The sequence below is a fragment of the Eubalaena glacialis genome, chromosome 1, assembly GCF_028564815.1.
Source record: "Eubalaena glacialis isolate mEubGla1 chromosome 1, mEubGla1.1.hap2.+ XY, whole genome shotgun sequence".
NCBI classification, from domain to species: Eukaryota; Metazoa; Chordata; class Mammalia; order Artiodactyla; family Balaenidae; genus Eubalaena; species Eubalaena glacialis.
This window is the reverse complement of record NC_083716.1, coordinates 221,024,244-221,046,867: the sequence shown is the minus strand read 5'-3', so window position 1 is coordinate 221,046,867 and position 22,624 is coordinate 221,024,244. Positions and strand designations below refer to the sequence as shown.

Here is a 22,624-nt window from a genome sequence, read left to right as displayed (position 1 = left end):
TGAGGCCTTCAAGGATGCCTAGAAGCTTGACAAGCTGAGAGGGAGGAAGGGCATGCTGGGAAGAGGGAAAAGCAGAGCAGAAGCTCAGAGGTGGATACAGGGTAGGGAGTTGGGGAGTGGGGCGAGGGGATTGAGATGGCCGGCTGGGCGGGGTATGGACCACGGCTGCTTTCTTGCTGACTTGAGGGAGTGCAGGTCTTAACTTGGGTGCCTGGGAAGGCATGGAAGCATATTGGGGTGAGTGGGAGTGACCCCATAGAGCTGTGTTCCTTAGATGCTGTGTGGGGAGGAGGGGTCCAGTGTCTTGGGGCAGGAGGCCGGAGGCTGTTGCAATAGCTCCAGACAAAAGTGACAGGGCCTCCAATAGGCAAAGGCAGTGGAATGAAAAGCACAGGAGGACACAAGAATATTTAGGGAGTAAAATTTGCCGAGTCTGGCAACTGGTTGGCTTGGAGGGTGGAACCGGGAGGAGTTGAGAGTGACTCAGAGTTTTCCACCCGGGGCGACCAAGAACATGGTCAGGCCATTAGCTGGCTAGGGGATGGCGGGGCTGGTGGTGGTAAGGAACTTCCGTGTGTATATGAAGGTGAGGTGGGGTTGCAGGGAGCTTGCGTTTGAGGGGCCGGGGCGGCAGGGGGCTGCCGGACGCCAGCCTGCAGCTCCACTGGGAGTCCCAGTCTTCCCCATAGAAATGACCACTGATGCCAACCAGGTCCTGGCATCCCAATGCAAGGTGATGAGACATGGAGGGGTGGATGGCCGGGAGGCAGGGAGAGGACCGAATGACCCTCCAAGTCTGTCCTAGGCCTGCTTTTCAGTGACTCTCTTTCCCAAGGCTCACTAGCTCGTAGACTTCTGCCCTCTGGCCTCATCATCCAGGTCTCCTAGTGTGGGGCGCAGGGAACCTAGTGGGGCTGGGCTGGGGAATTTTCTTGGGGAGGCGGCAGGAGCTCATGAGCTGGAGGACCCTAGGGTTATCAGTCCCCCTTCATCACCACCCCCACCCCACTGTGCTTTGCCCCAGGGGGCAGGGAGGAGCCAACAAACAGCCATCCCCACCCCAAGGCCAAGGACTCCTGCCAAGGCTGCCCAAGCCAGATGCGCCACACCCCTCTGACAGGCAGCTTGGCTGAGCGGAGGGTGGGAGGGAGAGGTCCCCCAGAGGGCCAGGAAAGCCCTCCGATGCTGGGTGGGCTTGTTGCAGGGCTAGGGCTCTGGGTTTGGAGGGTAGGGAAGAATGACTTCGGCTGGGACCCCTTCCCTTTTCTGGGTTCTGGCTCTCGAGGGAGGTAGGCGTTGGAAGGACTAGGCAGCTCCTGCCATGGCCAGGCCTCTTCTGTCCTGAGTTTCCCCCAGGTCTGTTAGGAGCGAATCCAGCAAGGGAGGGGCCGGGTGTGCTTTGTGAGGCTGTCTGCCACTTGTCAGGGAAAATGATGGTCATTGTCATAACAAGCCATTACCCTTGAGCTCGGTGCCTTATGGGCTCGTTCTCATCCTCTGCGTGTACCTGCAGAGTAACCGTGGGCGAGGGCAGGGTAGGTACTAGACCTTTGTTTATCTTCTTCCTCTGGATTTTGACATATGATTGTTAGGAAGTTCTTTTTCCCCCTTGAGTCTAATCATAAGTCCTGGCAGCTTCTGCCCACTGGGTTTTGTTTTGCCTTCAGTAACTTCACAGCAACTTCTTTTTTTTTTTTTAACATCTTTATTGGAGTATAATTGCTTTACAATGGTGTGTTAGTTTCTGCTTTATAACAAAGTGAATCAGTTATACATATACATATATTCCCACATCTCTTCCCTCTTGCATCTCCCTCCCTCCCACCCTCCCTATCCCACCCCTCTAGGTGGTCACAAAGCACCGAGCTGATCTCCCTGTGCTATGTGGCTGCTTCCCACTAGCTATCTATTTTACATTTGGTAGTGTATATATGTCCATGCACAGCAACTTCTTACAATGACAGCTCCTTCAGATATTTGAAGATGTTCCATCCTAGACTTTCTCCTCCATCATCCTGGGAAACCTTCAGACCTCTGTGGATGACTTTTAACAAGATTACCAGACATCCCCGTGTATAGCCAGGGATGCTATACATCTGGGGTCACTTTCCTGGGCATGGCCGAACTGGTCTCCTCACTTCCACCGGGGTTGCCCAGCCTCTCATGGAGGGGTGATGTCTCATTAGACGTCCCTCTCTCTGTAACCAGCAGCACATCCACTCCCCAGATCCCACAGTCCCTTCCTCTCAAACTGGCCCATTATTTCCCCTATACTGTGTACACTCAGGCTGTCTTGTCCGAACCCCTTATTTTCATCTGGGGACTGTGAGGCCACCAGCCTGGAAAGCAGGTCTCTAGACTCCCATCCCAGTGCTCCCTCAGCCAGACAGTCAGGACGGGGTAGGGGTGAGGGGTAGGAGTGTGCTGGGCCATCACCCAGAGGCAGCTTAAGGAGGCCATGAGCGAGGCCAGAGAGTGTGTTTTCTGAACCCGGTTCCTGTTCTCCAAGCCCGGGCGGGAGGAGAGTTTGTAAACTCAGACTTTATGGAGTTGGCCAGGCAGGGCAGGCAAGCCCAGGGCCCAGGGGAGAAGCCTGGGTGTTTGCTTGTCAGCCTGGAAGTCTCCACCTACTCCCCATCTGTTTACTGGACAGCCTGGACCCTCTTTGGGGAGATTCCACTGCCCTGACTATGCTTTCGGGAGGAGGTCTGTTTCCCTGGGCTTTGGGGGAAGGGCTGGATTTGGGGTGTAGGCAGAGAAAGCTGGGGGATAAGCTGGCACAGGGAGCTTTGCTGACTTAGTGGGGTAGGAGAGGCAGGCTTCGGGGGGCAGACTAGGCCTGAGATGATTGGGCTTTAGGGCTTCCTGCCTGCCCACCCTCCCAGACAGGCCTTGAATTGAACCCCAAGGCTCCTCCCTGCTCCTCCTCCTATCCTAGGCCTTGGTTGCTGCAGTTGACGCGGGACTGGGTCCCCTCCCTGGAATGTCTGTGACAGAGATCATTCGGAAGGCCGCCAGCCAGGGGCTGAGATGGGAAAATGGGGGAGGAGAGACCTCAGAATAGGAGGGGACTCACCTGCCCCTCCTTGTGGGATGGGGGACACTGGGTCAAGTCCAGAGCTGGACCCTCAGCCTACCGCCCCCCCGCCCCCCTCCCCTTCCCCAGCTGAAGCTGGAAGCATAGCTCCCAGAATGAAGTGTCTGGAATATCAGAACCCAGGTCCTGCTGCCTGGCCCAGCCACCAGGGGGCACTGCTGGTCTCTTGCACCCACTCCTGACTCCACCACCCTCTCTGCTCTCTGATCTCTGCTCTGGGCTTTATATCTGCTCCGTCCTGCCTCCTCACCGTCTTGACAAATAGTCTGTCTCTTTGAATTTTGAGACAATCTAAAACTTCAGAAAAGTGGCAAATACAGTGCAAAGAACTTTTTTTTTTTTCTGAGCTATTTGAGAGTAAGTTGCTGACACGTTGCCCTACCACCCCTGAATACTTCCCTGTTTTCCTACAGGGACTTTCCCTACCTAACCCAACACAACCATCCAAGCCAGGAAATTGACATTGATGCGTGACCTTCTCATCCTCAGACACCACTGAAGTTTGGCCAGTTGTCCTAATGATGTCCTTTGGGGGCGTGGAAAGAATCCAGTTCAGAATCAGCTGTGGCATTTGGTTGTCATGTCTCCTTAGTCTCCTTCAGTCTGGAAATCTCCTCAGCCTTTCCTTGACTTTCGTGACCTTGTCACTTTGGAATATTATAAGCCACTTAATTTGTGGACTGTCCCTCCACTGGGTTGGTCTGATGCTTCCTCATGATTAGGTTCAGCTTGTGTCTCTTTGGCAGGAGTATCGCAGAAGTGACGTTCTGTTCTCATCCCCTCCGTGGCACACAATCTCCACTCATCCTGTTACTGGTGACGTTAGCTTTGATCACTTGATTAAAGTGGAGTGTGCCAGGCAAAGTTACTTTTTCCCCTTTGTAATTTATAAGCATGATGTGGGGAGGTGCTTTGAGACTCGTAAATACTCTGTTCCTCATCAGACTTTGACTGTATTCACTTATTTCACATATGAGTATGGACTCATTTAAGCCATTACTATCATTATGTATTTTGATGCTCAGATCTTCCCAGATCTGAGGAGCCCCTTCAAGCTGTCTCCTGTGTCCTATTGTCTGTCTGTCGCCCTTTGATTCTCTGGTTCCCTTTATAGTCTCTGTGTGTTTCTATCTAATCTCTCTCATTCTCTGTGTGTGCTTGTTTGTCTCTGTCTTTGTCTCTGCCTTTATCTTGGTCCTCTTTTTTTCTTCTCTATCTGACTGTTGCTGTTCCCTGTCTTTCTCTGTCTTCTCTCTCTGTCCCTCTTTGTCTTTCTCTCTCTTGTCTCTGTCTCTGACTCTTTCTGTCTCTCTCTCCCCCTCTACCTCTCTATCTCTTTGCCTCTTTTTCTACTGGCTTTCTCTCTCTTATTTTGTCTGTTTTTCTCTCCGTGTCTGTCTTGGTTCTGTCTCTTTTGCCCAGGACTCACCACTACAGGATCTTCAGCTGGGAGTCCTGGACATGCTGGGTTTGTGGGATGCTGCCACCCGTCGTCTGAACACGCAGAGTGGGGAGGCTTGGACCAGGATGCTAGGAGGGGGACTCGGAGGAGAAGAACCTTCTCCCTGGTCTGTGATCATGTCTGTGTGTGTCCATGCATGTGCAGAGGGCATTGGAAAGCTCTGTACCTTTGGGGGGTGGGGCGCGGGCGGCGGGCAGAGAAGCGTCAGTGTCTGTGCTCTGCTGGCCCCTGCTGCTGGAGCCGGGAAATGAATCCAGTTAGGTACCAGGGTGAGGCGCCTTAGAGAGGAATGGTGCCTGCATGCAGGGCAGGACTTCCTGGGGAGTCCTCTGAATGGGAGCTTTCCCAGTATGTGCCTGGGCTGGGGGCTGTGGGTGGGAAGAGGGTGGTCCTAAGCAGCGTGGATGCAGGACTTTGCGACTTAGACTGTGTTCAGATATGTGGTCACAAGCGGTGTGGGGCCCAACCTCAGGGTGTCCGGATCGGGCAACTGAGGCGCCTGTTAGTGGTGGGGCGGTGGCTGGCCCCGGGATCGCGGCAAGCCAGACGCGGGGAAGGCTTGGACTGCCAGCCCGCCTCTCATCCCATGTGTGTGGTGGTGTAGTTTTTTTTTTTAACCTCTTTATTTGAGTATAATTGCTTTACAATGGTGTGTTAGTTTCTGCTCTATAACAAAGTGAATCAGCTATACATATACATATATCCCCATATCTCCTCCTTCTTGCATCTCCCTCCCTCTCACCCTCCCTATCCCATCCCTCTAGGTGGTCACAAAGCACCGAGCTGATCTCCCTGTGCTATGTGGCTGCTTCCCACTAGCTATCTATTTTACATTTGGGAGTGTATATATGTCCATGCCACTCTCTCACTTCGTCCCAGCTTACCCTTCCCCCTCCCCGTGTCCTCAAGTCCATTCTCTACGTCTGCGTCTTTATTCCTGTCCTGCCCCTAGGTTCTTCAGTACCATTGTTTTTTTTTTTGAGATTCCATATATATGTGTTAGCATACGGTATTTGTTTTTCTCTTTCTGACTTACTTCACTCTGTATGACAGACTCTAGGTCCATCTACCTCACTACAAATAACTCAATTTCGTTTCTTTTTATGGCTGAGTAATATTCCATTGTATATATGTGCCACATCTTCTTTATCCATTCATCTGTCGATGGACACCTAGGTTGTTTCCGTGTCCTGGCTATTGTAAATAGAGCTGCAATGAACATTGTGGTACATGACTCTTCTTGAATTATGGTTTTCTCAGGGTATATGCTCAGTATTGGGATTGCTGGGTCGTATGGTAGTTCTATTTTAGTTTTTTAAGGAACCTCCATACTGTTCTCCATAGTGGCTGTATCAATTTACATTCTGGTGGTGTAGTTTTAAAAAGGATATTTAACCTATTGATATTTTCATAATGTAAAGAATAGTAAATAAAAATAAAGATGGAAGAAGCCTTCTGGGCTGGAGCAGGGGGTGGTAGTGAGGGTGAGAGAGAGAAAACTGAGGGGCATGGCACTCGGGGACATGGGTAAAAGGTCGAGGGCCATCAGCAGTAGGATGGATGAATGAGTTAGTTAGTTGCATGCACACGGTGGAGTACTATGCAGCAGAGAAAAGGAGGGAGCTGCTGCTATGTGAGCACAGGGATGAATCTCCCAGATTCTTGCTGAGTCAAAGAAGCAGACACAGGAGTATATACTGTATAATTCCATTCATATGAAGCTTAAAAACCTGTCAAAATGGATCTTTGGTGATAGAAGTCACGATAGTATTTACCTTGGGGTAATATTGACTGGGACGGCCACGAGGGAGCCTCCTGGGGTGTGGGTCCATGGGGCATACGTGTGTCAAATTGTATTGAGCAATACATTTAAAATGAGTGCACTTTGCTAATAAACTAAATCAGAAAAGTGACTAATAAACCATGGAGGGGGCTGCGGTTTTCGACTGTTGTCTGACCTCACCTCTGACTGGGAGTCTGGGTCGCACCCACAGCTTTCTCTTTCCCTGGGCACCTCCTCCCATAAATGGGCTCGGGCCTTTCACAGCTGAAGGGGCTCTCACCTCTCCTTTCCCCCAGTGCTTGCCTGCTTCTCCCCTGGTCCCCTGGCTCTTTCCCCAGGAGCCCAGCCTCATCACTGTGCCTCTCCTCCCACAGCCAGAGGACCTGGAGGCCCCCAAGACTCACCACTTCAAGGTGAAGACCTTCAAGAAGGTGAAGCCCTGTGGGATCTGCCGACAGGTCATCACCCGGGAGGGTTGCACCTGCAAAGGTGAGCAGCTGGCTGGGCCACGGGGGATGGGGAGCACGTCTTCACGGGAGTGAGATGCCCGAGGCCCGGGTCAGGCTGGGATGTCCTTGGGGTCCCGACTTGGTGCCTGGTTCTCATTTGGGAGGGGATGCTGAGCACACGGATAGCGAGCATGTGGGTATGTGTGGATGGCACATGGCAGGCGATGGGTGGCATGGAAATGGCATGTAGCTTATGTGTGGATGGCATACAGATGATATGTGGAAGAAGGTATGTGGATGGCATACAGATGGCATGTGAATCGCTTAGGGAAGACATATGGATATTATGTGGTGGCAGGTGGATGGTGTGTGGTTGGTGAGTGGCTGGCGTGTGGAGGGCGTGTGAGGGGGTATGGTTGGCCTGCAGATGTCATGTGGTTGGCACGTGGATGGCGTGTGGTCGGCACGTGGAGGGCCTGTGGAAGGTGTGTGTGTGGGTGTGTGCCTGGCACTAGGAGTACTGCAAAGATGCCAAGCCGCGGTCCTGCCCTTGTGGCAGCTTAGGGGTGAGTTTAAGAGGCCCCCAGTTAGCCTCGGAGGAGGGCCTGCTGACTGGCAGGCTTTTGTAATCCCTGTTCTCATGTGCTCCTGGGACGGCCTGGGCTTGGCTGTCACGGCTGCCGGAGGAGTTGGTGTCTTGCTCCAGGTCACACTGTGAAATCAGCAGGAGGCCCCTGCACCCAATCTCAGCGACTGACACCATCACCCACCCAGTTGCCCCACCAGATGCCTCCCTCTCTCTCATCCCCACCTCCCATCAATCGCCAGCACTCCCCCCTCCATACAGCTTCATTCGCTGAGCTTCTCTGCAGCCAATTCAGGCTGCCGACACCTCTCACCCGTGCAACTGACAGCTGCCCCTCTGCCTCTGGCATCCTGACCCATCCTCTCAGCCCACCTCCGCACCAGCTTCCGGAGGGCCTCGATGTCAGGTCCCTGGCTTTAGCCTTGGGAACCCCCGCTCCCTGAAGACACAGCATAGACCCCTTCCTGCGGCTGCGTGGCCTGGTGGACCCACCGCTTGCCAGCTCTCTGACCCATGTGCCCCCGGCCCCCAAGTCCATAGTGAAACCAGCTGCACCTCACATAATTCCCAAATATGCCAAGTATGTCAAACCTGCCAAAGGGCCGGGCTCTTTCTCGCCTGGAGCCTTTACTCACATGCTTCTCTCCATCAGGACTCTCCCCTCTTCCTTCCCTCCATGCGCACGTCCTGGTGGGGCTGGAAAGCTGGGCATTAAAGCACTTCATGTTAAAGCACACACACGCATGATCTCATGCAGCACTCACAGCATCCGGGAGGTGCTAGCGTCATCCCTGTTTTACAGACGAGGAAACAGCCTCCGAGTAGTTAAGTCTCTTGCCGAGGCACACAGCTGGCTGGGTTGGAGTTGAGTTTCCAGCGTGTGTGCTCTCTGGGGGCAGGAAGGTTCCTAGACGAGAAGTTTCAGCTGGTGTTGGAGGCTGGAGAGGGTGGATGGAAGTGTGTGAGTGTGTGCATGTGCATGTGGGGAGCATTCCAGGCAAAGCCTTTCGGGCCAAGGGCAGAATTTTATGGTCCTTAATTGCAGGACTGGGACACACCCAGACTGAGTTTAGGGGGCCCGATAGGAATTTATGCCATACCAAAATTAGCCACGTGGTGGCACTCTCCTCCCAAGAGTCCTGGCTGGCGCGGGTGGTGGTTTCGAGTCGGAGCTGGGAGAAGCCGGGGAGGCGTTGCCTAGGCTGGGGTTTTGCCTTTTGCTTCCATCACCACCACCACCTCATCCCGTCCCTTGAACCTGCTCATGTTAGCCCCGCCTACCCCCCCCCCCCAGTTCCTTCCTTCCTCTCCCAATGCACTTACCCTTCCCCCCAGTGACTCTGACACAGCTCTGATAGGAGGCAGCACAGGGCTGGGGGTGTAAGGAAGTCCGGCACTCTCACTGAGTGACCTTGGGCACATCTCTGGCCGCACATTCTGTGATCGCCTGTGGTCCTAACTTCCCCAGATGACCTGGCTTGAGGGCCCGGGTTGAGGAGGGGATTTGACCCCATGTGCATGGAAGGCTCCCAAGGGGAGCAGAGATGACCCCGGTCTCACCTGGTTCAGAGCCTGGCCCTGCTGGTGTGAACCGGAGTGGAGGGTGGGTGGCCAGTGGGCTGCCAGGCTGGTTTGGCCGCTCTGGGTGAGTTAGTGGGAAGAAGAGGGAAAAAAGCCAGGGCCACTCTCCAGAGGCACCACCAGGTGTCAGGGACCAGGGACCCCCAGCCCCACAAGGGAAGACAGAAGACTCCCAGCTATACAGGCCACATGTGTATCCCCAGCAAGAGGGTTGGGGTCACTAGGCTTGGGGGCAGGGTTGGGGCCACTGGGCTTACTGGTGGGAGATGCAGGAGTGTGCCAACTCTCTGTGCTTTGGAACCAGGAGGTTGTGGTGGCATGAGATCCCCCTTATCCTTCCCTCTCTCCCTTCATCCATCCATCCATCCATCCATCCATCCATCCATCCAGGGCCACCAGATATAGTTGTACAGGTTGTTCTCTGGCTGAGGGGGCCATTCACCAAGGCCAATCCAAAGGGTTTGCTGTGCTCTCTGGTTCCTTTTCCAGTCTTCAAGTCTCCGGCTGCAACATGGTGACCCTCTGGATTAGTGGCTGGGGGTTCTGGGTTGAATGTCAAGGCCCTGCATTCACAGTCTCCATGGGGCTTGCAAAGTTGAGGGAATTTTGCTGCAGGCAGGGGCAGTGAGGACACCTTCCCAGATCTAGAGAGACTGGGGCATTTGTCCTGTCTCCCACTGGCTGCCCTGCCCCATAGCTCCCCATCCTCCTGCATTTCACTGTTTAATGGACTATGGCTGAAGGGGGTGGGGTGGGAGACGGGGTCGGGAAGAGAGTCAAGGAACCTGGGGTCTAGTTCTGGTTCTGGGAGACTCAAAGGCGATCAAGGCAGACAAAGAACGAAGGTGTGTGGACACGTGGGTGTAAGCGTGACGGATATACAGGCAAAGAGGTGGCCGTGAGACCGCGGCTGGTCTTCTGCTGCGCTGAGCCTGTTTCCTCCTGTGTATCACGGGGTTAATAATAAACCCTGTGCTCGTCTCTGAGGGGGTGACTGTGAGGAGCACTGAGGTCCTGTGTGTGGCTGTAAAGTGAACACTAGTGTCAGGACTAAGGCTCCCCGTGCGGAGACAGAGACGGACGAGACAACTGGAGGAGAAGAGGCCTGGGGCCTTTGTCAGTGGCCCAGCCTCGACTTCTGGGCCTGCCTCTCACAGGCCAGGTGACCTCAGATAAATCCCTTCACCGCTTGAACCTCAGTTTCCTCATCTATAGCTAAAGGGTTGGACCAAGAATATCTACTGAGGCCCAGACCATGGGGGGGCCTGGAGAATTCCCTTGTTGGAGTCTGTAGAGTCTGGATAACTCTCCCAGTGTAGGCTGCCACTCCACCCCCTGTGTGCATGTGTGCACCCATCTGACAATCATGAACCTCTGGGCTGGATGCCATGCCAGGTACTGGTGCCAAGACCCAGCCCCTGACCTGGGAAGACAGACATGCTGTCAGACAGTCAGAGAGCCCGGTGGCAAAGCTGACACAGAGGTGTGTGTGAAAAGCTGTCTCTGACTCAGCAGAGATTTTCCTGTCAAGCTTCAGGAGGGAATCCATATGTAGGCTGGGTCTTGAGGGATGTGTAGGAGTTCCTCAGTTCAAACAAAGGGTTTCCCACAGCTCTCTGGGGGCAGTGCTCTAGGGAGTCTAGGGCCTTGCCCAAGGGCCCTAGCCTCCCACCAGGCTGAAACCCAAGGGAAGAGACCAGAATGCCAGCTCAAGAGCCCAAGGCCTGCCATCTGGATCTGGATTGGGGCCCAGACTTAGAGTACTCCCCTTCTTAATGCTTCTGGTCAGCTTGGAAGGTGGGGGCAGTCACCTGCAGTTTCCCCAGGGTGGAAACTTGCCTTAATGGGAGAAGTCTACCTAGAAGCCCTCACTAGTTGAATTTGGGGAAACCTTGTTTCAGGGAGCTTTCTCTTTACCTGGGGATCCCAGCTTCTACCCTGTGTCTGAGTCACTCCCTTCTTGGAGTCACTGGAAGCAGCCTGGTAGGGTGGGAAGATGCTGCGTTCCGGTCCTGGCTTCCCCCTGCGTGGTTGTGTGACCTTGGGTGAGACAATTAACCTCTCTGGGCCTGGTTTTCCTGGTTCTCTAAATGAGGGGTTGGACTAGATCAGAGGTTCTTAACCACGTTCCAAAGGAGATGTAAGGTTCTTTAGGGGCCTGAGAGGGTAGGAAAAAGGGGGAAACCCAAGGGCAGGCTTAAGGACCTGGGGCCCTGGAACCCCTGCCCACTTTAATCAGAGCAGCTCTGGTTTTAGGAGTTAAATATATCAGGAAGCAGGATGGTGTGGGGGTCTTGCACTTGGCTCAGACATCCTAGATTCAAATCCCAGCTCTTACCAGTGAGAACTGAGGCAGACTGCTTCACCTTTCTGTGCCTTCGTTACCTCACCTTTAAAACGGGACACACGGCAAACCTCCCGCCTTGGGCTACTGTGGGGATTACCTGAGATAATATATGTAAAGTGCTCAGAACAGATCCTGGCACATAACAAGCATTCAATAAGTGCCAACCAATATCACTGAGATTCCATGTAAGAGTCCAGCTGCATCAAGATTTTGGCTGCCAAAACAAAAGCTTGAAAATCACTGGATGGGATGACCTAGAAGGTTTCTTCTTGCTTCAACTTCAGAGCCACACCATACCCACTCCCCCCCGACCACCCCCAGAGTCACCTTGCATTAGGGTTCTCCAGAGAAACAGGACAACAGGATAGATAGGTAAGTAGATAGGTAGATAGACAGATATTTATTATAAGGAATTGGCTCACATGATTGTAGAGACTTGGCAAGTCCAAAATCTGCAGGGCAGACGGTCAGGTTGGAGACCCAGGGAAGAGTTGCAGTTCAAGTCCAAAAGCTGGCAGAATGCCTTCTTGCCTGGGGAGATCAGTCTTTGTTGTTCAGGCCTTCAACTGATTGGACGAGGCCCACCCACATATGGCAGGGAATGTGCTTTACTCAAAATCTACTGATTTAAATGTTCATCTCATCCAAAAAACCCCAAACAAACCATTCACAGGAACATCTAGAAGAATGTTAAACAAATATCTGGGTACCATGGACTAGCCAAGTTGGCACCTAATATAAACCATCATGTACCTCCAGGCCAGGCTACGGAAGTAAGCAAGGCAGGGAAGGGCGGTGAGGTCTGGTGGGCAGGTGGGTGGCTGAGCAGGTCTCTGCCAGCTGGGGAAGGAGCGGAGGCCGGCCGGGCATGCAGGCAGTTATCGCCGGGGTCAGGTGCACACCGAGGCTATGTGCTCATTTTCCGACCCGAGGCCAGGAGGAAAAGGCCATTTAGATCCCAACAATGTTGGCTTCCTGTGTTCCCGAGAGGCAGGAAGCCACCCCAGGAGAGAGTCCAGGCAGCCCCGCAAGGCAGGAGTCGGCCAAGGGCTGGGGTTGAGGCGCAGTGCTCCACCCCTGCAGGTAACCTACAGACCCCTCCCCTCTATGGGGCTTTCTGCTCCGTCTCAGGCCGCTGGCCTGGCCCTGCTTTGAGGGTGCAGTGTTGACACCCGTGGGCTGAGGTGGGGCTCCTGGGCTCCATGGAGCTTTGGTTTGACAGGGTCCCTCCCCAGGGGGCTTCATCTTGCAGGGTCACTAGCCTTCCGTGGGAGCTAGGGAAGGCCATGGTCTTCTCAGGTGGGGTTGATCATGAGGTGTGTGTCCAGGGAGGACTCAGGCATCTGAGGGATGCCAGGAGGGGAAGGCTGGAGTTTTCCTGCCCTCGTTCCCCTGCAACGAGAAATGGTACCCTGTGGAGTGGGCATCCCTGTCAACCGGGTATTTCCTCAACAGCGTTTGGGATGTTTTCAGGGTTGGAACCTGGGTTCCCCCCTTTGTTGGTTGTGGGGAGGAAGTGGTAGGTGGTGACTATGATGGAGAGACTGCCTGGGATTATACACACGCTCTCACAGCTGGAAGAGAGCTTGGAGACCATCTGTTCCAGGGGTCGGAAATGCAAGGGCCTTCAGAGGAAAGCAGGCAAGTGAGTGTGGACAGCAGGCCATGGTGGGGGCCCCAGGGATCCAGAGAGAGCTACTCTGCTGGAAGGCACTCCAACTAAGAGAAGCCTTTGTGATTTAAACACTGAGCCGGTTAATGAAGACAAGCGTGCAGGCCCAATCTACCCTGGAGGCTGCGAGTTGGCTGCCTTATTTTCTGAGCAGGAGTCTGAGACTCAGAGAGGGGAGTGACTTGCTTCAGGTCACACAGCTCTGATAGCAGTCAGGACTAGAACCCAGCTCTCCTGACTCGGGGCTCTTCCGTATAATAACAATCACGAAGGTGATGGAGATGCTGCTGATATAGCTAATCCTTATACAGAACATACTCTGGGCTGGCCACGTATATTAACTCATTTAATTCTCACAACTCTGTGACGTAGATGCTATTATTACCCCCATTTTCGAGATGAAGGGATGAAGGCTCAGAGTGGTTAAGTTACTTGCCCCAGATCACAGAGCTGGTGTGTGACCTGCATCTGAGCTGAGAGCCAGTCTACATGCAGCCAGGTAGGTAAGTGGGTAGGTGGAGAGCAGGACCCATGGATGAGTGGATGAAGGATCAGTTAACTCCTTTAGTACTCCCACCCTCTTACTAGGCTTGATCATAGGTGGTGTTTGTCCTGAAGCACTTGGGAAGACTGACTATGGTACCCACCTGCCCTCTCCCAGCAGGGGGTGGAGCTGAAGAGCGAGGCTCCCCGACCCTCACTTGTGTCTTTTCTGTTGCCCCAGAATGTCAGTCCTGGTCCCAGGGGTTTAGGCTGGGGAGAATCCTTCCAGTTTGAAATTTACTATACATTTATTGAGCCCATCTATGCCAGACCCAGTGCTAGGGGATGGGGCAGGATACAAAGCTGCAAAGTTGAACAGGACCTCCCTTTCTGTCTTAAAGCAGTTGAATGTGGGGGAGAACCAATAATAAAGGAATACTTAGTCCTCCAAGGTGACAAGCGCTTTCCAAGGGTTGTGGGCTGAGGATTCTTGGAGCACAGAGGAGGGAGGGACCATCTTTGAATTATCCAGGGAGGGACATTTTGAACTGGGCCTTGAAGGATGTGTATGAGCTCACCATTCCAGACCTGAACCTTGTAGACTCGAAGTCTGTGTGGGGAGTTTGGTGGGGCAGGAACAGATCTCTTTATTGGCAGTGGCTGGAGGTAGAGGCAAGACTAGGCCATGTAGGGCCTTATAAGTGTGTTGAGGAGCTAGACAGAGGGTTCTAAGCAGGGGTACAATGTGATCAGTTTGTACTTGAGAATGGCCTGTGACTCTGTGGATTGAAAGGAGACAAGGCTGGTGGGGAGATGGGGCCCAGGGAAGGATAACTGGTCTGAACTGGTGCAGTGGTGTGGGAGGAAGGTTGGGATTCAGCAGCCTCTTTGGATGACTAATTGCTTGGTAGGGTAAGGAAAGGGAAGAAGGAGTTACAGAGAGGAATATGCAGGTACCCAGGGAGCAAGGAAGGACCCAGGGGATGGCCTCTGGTCTTTGTTCGCAGCATCAGCCTTTGGCCTCTTGCTTTCTGAGGGATCCTGTGCTCTGGTTTCTGTATTAGTTAGCTGTAGCTGCATAACAAATTACTCTAAAACTTAGCAGTTTAAAACAAGTACAGAATTATTCTCTCACATAGTTTCTGTGGGTCAGGGATTCATGAGTGGGGATTCATCCACGTAACTGGGTGGTTCGGACTCTGGGTGTCTCATGAAGTTGCAGTCAAGGAAGCTGGGGCTCTAGTCATCTGAAGGCCTGACAGGGGTGGAAGGTACACTTCCAAGGTGGTTCAGTTGTGCGCCAGTCAACTTTGTGCTGGCTGGTGGTAGGAGGCCTCAGTTGTTCACTACATGGCCCTCTGTATTGGGCTGCTTGAGTGTCCTCATGACATGGTAACTGGCTTCCCCTAGAGTGAGTGATCCAGAAGACGAAGGCTGAAGCCACCAGTGCCTTTGATGACTTAGCTTCAGAAGTCATATACCATCTTTTCTATAATATCCAATTGGTATATAAACCAGTTCATTGTGGGAGGGGACTGCAGAAGGGTGAGCATACCAGGAGGCGAGACACACTGGGGGCCACCTTGGAGGCTGGCTGCCGCAGTTTACCTTTCTGTGACACATTTGAACGTGCCATTGGTCTGAGAAGTGAGAAGCCAGCTAAACGGCATATTTCAAATTACAGCAGGAGGGATGCAGGTTAGAGAGTAGGAAATACTGCCCTATGGGAGAATACCTGAGACAGGTGACTAAGATTGTAAAGGAGCCTTCCCTGGAGGGGACTCAGGGCAAGAGGGTTTCCCTGGGGTTGGGAGCAGGTGCTTCTGAAGGTGCAAAAATTCATTTGTGGGGGCTTGACAACGCCTGCGCTGCTTGGAACCTGCCACTTGAATTCAGTTTGCTGAGCTTTTGTCTTTTAGGCTGGGGGCTGGGGGCTGGGGGAGGTATATTCCTTTGCTCCCCACTCTAGAGCTTTCAAGGACAAGCTCTCTGCATTCCAGCACGTAGGGAGAACTCAGCACATTGTACTGCAATTGCCCAATGATTTCCCCATCTGCCCTCCATTCAAGGGCATTTATTGAGTGTCTGTCCACTGTGTGACAGGCAGGCCTGCCCTGCAGGCCATTCACTGCCAAGAGTGCCTGCCCGAGAGAGCACTGGAATCAGTCCACATTTTGCTCACCAAGCCATGCATCCAGGTACAGGGCTGGGTCCTCCTGGAGAACGAGCATCTTCTTGCCATTCCCACAAAGACACTATAGTCAGTGTCCAGTGGGCTGGTCTGCCCAGAGGGTGAGACTTTTTCTAATTTGCACAAAGGTGCTGTTTGGTGCTGTGCGCTTGGAGCAGACACTGTTCTAGCTGCTGGGGATACAGTGTGAATGAGACAGGCGTGTTCCCTGCCGTCATCCGTCTAGTGTGGGGAGATATACTATATACAAGTGAGCAGGAATTACCCCAGATGAGTTCAGATTGTGAGCTGTGCTAAGAGGATTTTATCAGGGTGCTGCTGAGAAAGAATAATGGGGAGCCTACTGTAATTTGGGTGGTCAGGGAAAACCTCTTTGAAGAGATGGCTTTCAGTGGATTCTAGAAGTAGAAGGGTGTGGCTTGGTGAACAATGGAGAGATGGAGTGAGGGAGAGCTTTCCAGGCAGCCAGAACAGCAAGTGCAAAGGCCCTGAGGTAGGAAAGTTTTGATGCACTCTGTGAACGTCAGGAGTATGAAGTCTGATGCCAAAGAAAGATGGAGTGTTGGCTCTCATTGTGCTCCCAGTGTCTAGACTGGGGTTGGGAGGCCTGGAGTGAACACTTAGGGGTGCCTTATTGATTGACTATGAGACGCTGGGGGGAGGGTTATGGTTCAGGAAAAGACTGAGTGGGGGGGAATGATTAAATGGGGGTGCACATAAACTCCAGGGGAGATCTTCTGGTCAACTCAGCAAACATTTATTAAGCCTCTACTACGTACCAGGCACTGTATCTCTCGTGTGTGTGTGTGTGTGTGTGTGTGTGTTTGTGAGAGAGAGAGAGAGAGAGAGAGAGAGCCAGGAGGTCCCTTCCTTGAAGGAGCCCACAAGTGTAGGAACCAAGATGGTGCAGGAAATGGCACTCTGTGGTGATGCCTTCAAGGAAGAGGGAAGAGTGAGAGAGGCCTCCAGAGGAGGGGCCCAGGCCTTATTCTTTTTTTTTTAAATTTTATTTATTTAAGGCTGTGTTGGGTCTTCGTTTCTGTGAGAGGGTTTTCTCTAGTTGCGGCAAGTGGGGGCCACTCTTCATCGCGGTGCGCGGGCCTCTCACTATCGCGGCCTCTCTTGTTGTGGAGCACAGGCTCCAGACGCGCAGGCTCAGCAATTGTGGCTCATGGGCCTAGTAGCTCCTCGGCATGTGGGATCTTCCCAGACCAGGGCTCGAACCTGTGTCCCCTGCATTGGCAGGCAGATTCTCAACCACTGCGCCACCAGGGAAGCCCCCAGGCCTTATTCTTGAAGACCTGGCATTTGATTAGCAGAGGAAGAGGAAAGGTCCCTTGGTCTGGAGGCAGTGGCCCAGTGGGGCGCCTGCCTGACTGGAAGGGCCTTCAAAGCTCAGGCCACATGGCCAGAGGCTTTCTCAATTCCACATTCCTAGGCCAGAAAAGAAGGCATGGGGGTGGGGCTAGGCAGGCTGCCGGCGTCAGAGTGGAAACACCCTCTGCAGGGGCGTTGCCTGGGGTTGGGGGGGGTGGGGCAGAGGGAGAAGCAGAAAGGCTTGATGGATGGGCCTGACTTGACGTGGGTGGCCAGGGGCGGAGAAGTCCCCGGGCCGGGCTTCGTGGCTGGTGGGGTCAGGAAAGCCTTGCGCAGCACTGGCTGAATCACAGGCCTGAGCTGGGGCCAGAACTAGGTTCTGGGAGAACAAGGGCCGGCCAAGGTCACATCCCAGACTCCACCCGGTGTGCCTCCCAGCTTCCCCCCCACCCCCACTCCCACCGACAAACCAGAAGTCTTCGTGTGGGCTGCCCTGGAGCCTCTTTTGGCGGCTCTGGGCCTTCAGCTGTGCCTCAGTCTCCCTTCTGCGTTCCGCTGGGGATCTGGTTGGCTCGTGGTTGGAAAGGGGTTGGGTAACTGTAGATCCAGGAGGCAGGGCAGCCGACTGTGGTCTGGGACTGAGGATTCGCCATCAGGGTGGCTCCCTGTTCCCTAACCAGTGCCCCTGACCCACCTGCCTCCGCAGGCCCAGGTCAGCGCAGAAGCTCAGCTCAGGAGCCCCCTCACCCATGTTCGGGACCTGGTGAGAGGGGCTCACCAAACCCTGGGTGGAGGGCCCTGGGGTTAGGGTGGGCAGGCTGGGACATTCCAGGCTGAGGGAACCCCACAGGAAATTTGATTCCAGCTTCTGGTAGTGGGAGGGCAGAGCAAGTCGTGTGTGTGTGTGTGTGTGTGTGTGTGTGTGTGTGTGTGTGTGTGTGTGTGTGTTTCAACTCACGTGTGTTTCAACACATAAAGTTTGTGAATCTGTGTCCACACGTCTGTGTCAGGCTGTACTCCGAGAATCTCCCGTGAAATTGTGTGTGCGACTCCCCACCCCCCGCCCCCAGTCAGAGGTTTCTCCTTGGGCTTGTGAGTGGGTGTGCAAGCCTGGCTATGTGTGCACGTATGGCTGAGTGTATGGGTGTAAGTGGTTATTGGTGTCTGTGTGTGTATATGGGTGTAAATGTGTGTGTGTGTGTGCGCGCGCGGGCCTCTCCTGGACCATGAATTGGGTCTGTGTGTCTCTCTTGGGGGGAGTGAGTGTGATCGTGGTTTCCGGGTGCCAGCTGCCTGCCTGGCGTGTAAGGGGAGAAGGTCCCCTTATTCTTAGCTCGGCTGACAAGGACCCTGGGTCCGGGCCACCTCTGCCCTCTGCAAGGATCCAGCGGCGGAGTCGGTTCCCCTCCTCTCCCCCTGCTCCTCCCAACTTCCCGCTGCCGCCCGAGGGGCTCTGGCAACGTGGTCTAGGCGCCTTCTCGGCCCACGGGTTCGCAGTCCCGGGCGTTCTCGCCCCTCAGGCCCCGGGGAGCTGCGGCAGCCCCCCGCCCCCTCCTCTCTCCGTCCCTCCTTCCCTCCGTCCCTCCTTCCCTCCCGAGCGCGGATTGCGGGCGGGGGTGGGAGGAGATTTCGCCGGAGTTTCCATTTCATACCTCGCGGCTAAACTTTCTTTCTGTGTCTCGCCCTCTTGCAGTCTGCGGCTTCTCCTGTCATCGGAAATGCCAGGCCAAGGTAAGGGACTGCGGGCCGCTGGCCCCGCGGGGGGCTTGAGGACGGGACGGGCTAGGGGTCACGGGACTGGAGCGGGGGCGCCGGCGGGCCGGGGGCGGTGCCCTGATCGTCCCCTCCTTCTCTCTTTGTTTATGCAAAGCTTCTGGGCCCCGGAGCTGGCTCAGGTCAAGGTGAAGGCGAGGGCCGGGGGCGGGGGGCGGCGAGGGGGATGGGGGCGCGATGCGCAGGCTCGGCGGCTACTGGGGGTGGCTGGCAGGGATCGAGCTCCTGGAGAAGGGCCTTTGAAGGTATTTCCACCTAGTTCTCAAGGGGAGTGGAGGTATGGAGGGGGAGAGGGATGCATTTCAATTCCCCCTTGGGCCGCGCAGAGCCCTAGTTGGCCGGATTTGGCCAGCCTAGAAAAACGCGGGATGGGGCCACAGCCATAGGACCCCGAGGGCGGAGAAGGGGATAGGTAGGGGGAGTGGGGGTGAGGTGGAAAAAGGTCAGAGGTCAGGGTCGCGCTGGGTCTGGAACCTCCTTGAGCGACTGTCCCACTCTCTTCATTGGCGGGATCCCACTTTTGTGCTCAGTTTCCCCATCAGTGTTTCCTGGCTGGTCTTAGTGGGAGAGGAAAACAGGAGGAAAGAAAGACCAGAGGAACTGCTGGGTCCTGACTGGCCAGGTTGGCTGGTCCCTTGCTGCATCCTCTCATGCTTTGGCAGAAGAGTGATCACCTGGTGGCAGCCTTGGAGTAATGGGGGTGGGGGTGGGGATGACACCAGGATGGGTTTTGATGGATGACTTGGGAAGGAAATTGTTCCGTCAGATGCGCTCAGCTTTCTGGAGGTGGAAGTGCCCTGCCTCAACCTTTCATGTGCAGCCAGTCTACGCACTGGTCCCATTATTGTTAATATCCTCCCTGCCCTCTAGCCCCTGCCTTTGCTGTTCGCACTTAATCTTTCAGGAAGGAGTTCAGTGAATGGAAGGAAGGGGGAGGATGCTTCAAAAAGGAGCTTTGAGCAGTTGAGGCCTGGTGTCTGGTGCATCTCATGCTCTGCTTCTTATTAGCTGGGTGACCTTGGGCAAGTCATGTAACCTCTCTGAGCCTCTGTTTCATTCTCAAGGATATGGGAATAAGAAAAGGTTATTATGAGGATGAGATGGGATAATGTGTGTGACGTGCCCAGCACAGTGCCTGACACACAATAGGTGCTCAGAAACATAACAGGTAATTGATTATTATCAATTGGTAGCTCTGAGGGCGGAGAGTTACATTGGAGAAAGGTGCTGATGGAGTAGGCCTCTCTGAGAGGGGATCCACTTCCTCCTGAGTGACCTTGCTCAAGAAGAGTACACAGCCTTGCTGTGGGGTAGGGGAGGGGTCTCTCCATCTGGAAACTCCAGGTTGGAGGACTGTCCCAGCAGAAGTGCAAAAGGCCTGGCTTGTTTCTGCCATCTGGACAGTTTCTGCCCCTTCTGTTGTCTTCTGCTTTTCTGACAACCTCAGCCTTTTCTTCTCTGGGTGGGAAGTGAGTTTCTGCCTCTCCCTGCATCTCCCACCTTGTTCTCTTCATCCAGAGCAGAGTTTTTCCACCTTTAACCCCAGAACCTTCCGGTGTTCTTGCTCCTCCCCAATCAACCCCCCCCCCCTTCCTGCACCTGTTTCTCTTAATAACAATGGACATTTGTACAGTGCTGTAGGCCTTAGAAAACACTTCAATGCGTTATCTGATTTTATTCTTCTAATTCTACCAGAGCATAAAACAGGCCGAAAGCTCTCGTTGTTTTACAGATAAACCGAGGCACCCAAAGGTTGAATGACTTTCCCAAGGTCTCACAGTATAATTCCTCACCCATTTCTGTCCCTGGGCCTTTGCGCTTCCTTCTAAAATGTCCCTCTTGCCTAGGGGCAGACATTCCTTGATCCTTACCTGCCTTTCCCCCTTTGCCTTCCATCTCTTGCAGTAGTGGATACAGTCAGAGAGGATAAGGTGATGAATGTCCAGTGAAGGGTCTGAGTAGGGTGAATGGCGGGTCCAGAGAGGCTGAGAGGTGTGACAGAAGATGGCTCCTTGCTGTACAGCTGCCTCCTGTGTGGACGCAGAGAGATGACAAAGATGACTTCTGGGGGGTGTAGCCTGCTTGGCAGTTCTCACATATGCTGGGGGGTCAGAATACACCAGGCTGCAGCAGCCCTGCTCTGCCCAGCCAATGAGGCTAACCCGGTGGGAAGAGGTGGTCTGGCAGCGCAGTGGCCAGACAGACAAATGGGGCTTTTTATAGGATTTTCCTCTATAGGAAATGGTACCCACTGGTGGTGTGAGCTCCACCCAGCTGGCAAGTCTCTCCCCTAAAAGTACAGATCTTGCTAACGCCCTGCCTTTTCCTCCTCCTGGGAAAGGCTGTTGTGAGCCCCAGAACACACAGCAGAGCTCTGTACTCTGGATTTTATAACCAGATCAACTTGGAGGTCATCTCATCCATCCCCCTGCCTCTAGAAGGGATTCATTAAACCAATGTTTTTTGAGCTTTTTCCATATGCCAGACACTGTTGTAGGTGAACAAGACAGAGAAGGCCTTTGCCCTCATGGGACTGACATTCTCACAGGGGAGACAGACAATAAATAGGCAAACAAGTTATGAGGGAATTGAGCTAGAGCGGGGGTTAGAGAATGATTAGGCTGAGTGGCCCAGGAAAACTCCTCCAAGGAAGTATTGTGTGAGATGAGACTCCAGTGATGTTACATGATGATTTGAGAGATGGAAAGAGCCAGTGCACCTGAGGTGAGGTGAGCTTGTCACGCTTGAAAGAAGGCCGTGTGGCTGGAGAGTAGTGAGCACTGGCGGGTTTTAAGCATGAGACACATGATCTGATCTCCACTTGGAGAAGGCCACTCTGACCTTGAGCAGGCGAAAGTGTAGGAGCAGGGAGATGGGTCAAGAGGCGGCTGATATTGCCCAGGTGAGAGACGCTGGCGGCTTAGTCCATGGTGCTTGCCGGAAAGATGGTGAGAAGGGACCAGGCCTGGGATGCATTCTGGGGTAGAGCCCAGAGCCTGGCTGTGGATGGGATGTTGGGTGTGAGAGTGAGAATGGGCTCAAGGATGACTCCCAGGTTTTTGGCCAGAGTCACTGGGTACACGTGGTTCTATTTACTGAGATAGATGAAGTGTGTGAGAAATTTCTAGGGAAGAGGGTGCCAGGACTTCTGCTTTGCTTGGTCTCTTATTTCACAGTTCTTTTCCCACACACTGAGGATTTCTTGCCGATATTGATCCTCTCCTGTCCTCTCAAATTCAGCTCGCTCTAGCCACCCCACTGGTAAGTGGCTGGTTCTGGATGCTTAAACCTGCCTCCTTCCAGACTGTTCCTGTATCATGAACCCATGGCTCTGAGCGGGGCTCTATTATTTATACGTCACAATACCATGTAACAAATTACCCCCAAATTTAGTAGCTTAAAGCAGCAACACACAGTTTCTGTGCGTCAGAAATTTGGGAGTGGCTTAGCTGGCCGGTTCTGGGCTGGGGTCTCTCATGGGGTGGCAGTCAAGATGTCAGGTGGGGCTAATGTCATCTGAAGGCCTGACAGGCTGGGGGATCTCCTTCCAAGATGGTTCATTCATGTGGCTAACATGTTGGGTCTGGCTTTTGGCAGGAGGTGTCAGTTTCTTGACGCACAGCCGTCTCCATAGGACTGCTTGAGTGTCCTCATAACATGGCGCCTGGCTGCCTCAAAGTGAGTGATTCAAGAAAGAGCAAGGCAGAAGCCCCATGTCTTTTATAGCCTAGCCTTGGAAGACAAACACTATTTCTACAATATGCTATTAGTCACACAAGTCAGCCCCATTGAGTGTGGGAGGGGCCTATAAAGACATGAATACTTGGAGGCAAGAATCACTGGGTCCATTTGGAGGCTGACTACCACAGACTTCCAGGGAGAG

The 22,624-nt window shown here is 53.7% G+C and overlaps 1 protein-coding gene and 1 long non-coding RNA gene across 5 annotated transcripts in view; one reads left to right on the top strand and one right to left on the bottom strand.

Annotated features, from left to right (window-relative positions):
• Positions 1-6,732: 6,732 nt before the first annotated feature.
• The window catches only part of TNS1 (tensin 1), a 185,873-nt gene continuing 169,981 nt past the window's right edge, over positions 6,733-22,624 (top strand). For 2 of the 3 annotated variants that reach the window (XM_061187233.1, XM_061187224.1), the window contains exons 1-2: positions 6,735-6,831; positions 18,662-18,699. The gene's annotated coding sequence lies outside the window, so the exon portion shown is untranslated. Of the gene's footprint in view, positions 6,832-18,661; positions 18,700-22,624 lie in introns of all 3 variants that reach the window. The other variant, XM_061187226.1, reaches the window with a different exon arrangement.
• Positions 16,621-18,750, bottom strand: LOC133089110 (uncharacterized). 2 transcript variants are annotated; one of them, XR_009700574.1, is made up of 3 exons: positions 18,621-18,750; positions 17,439-17,606; positions 16,621-16,952 (listed from the first exon to the last, which is right to left on the bottom strand). It is a non-coding gene; the product is annotated as an uncharacterized LOC133089110 (long non-coding RNA). The 2 variants fall into 2 exon arrangements; XR_009700575.1 differs by having other exon boundaries at positions 16,621-16,884.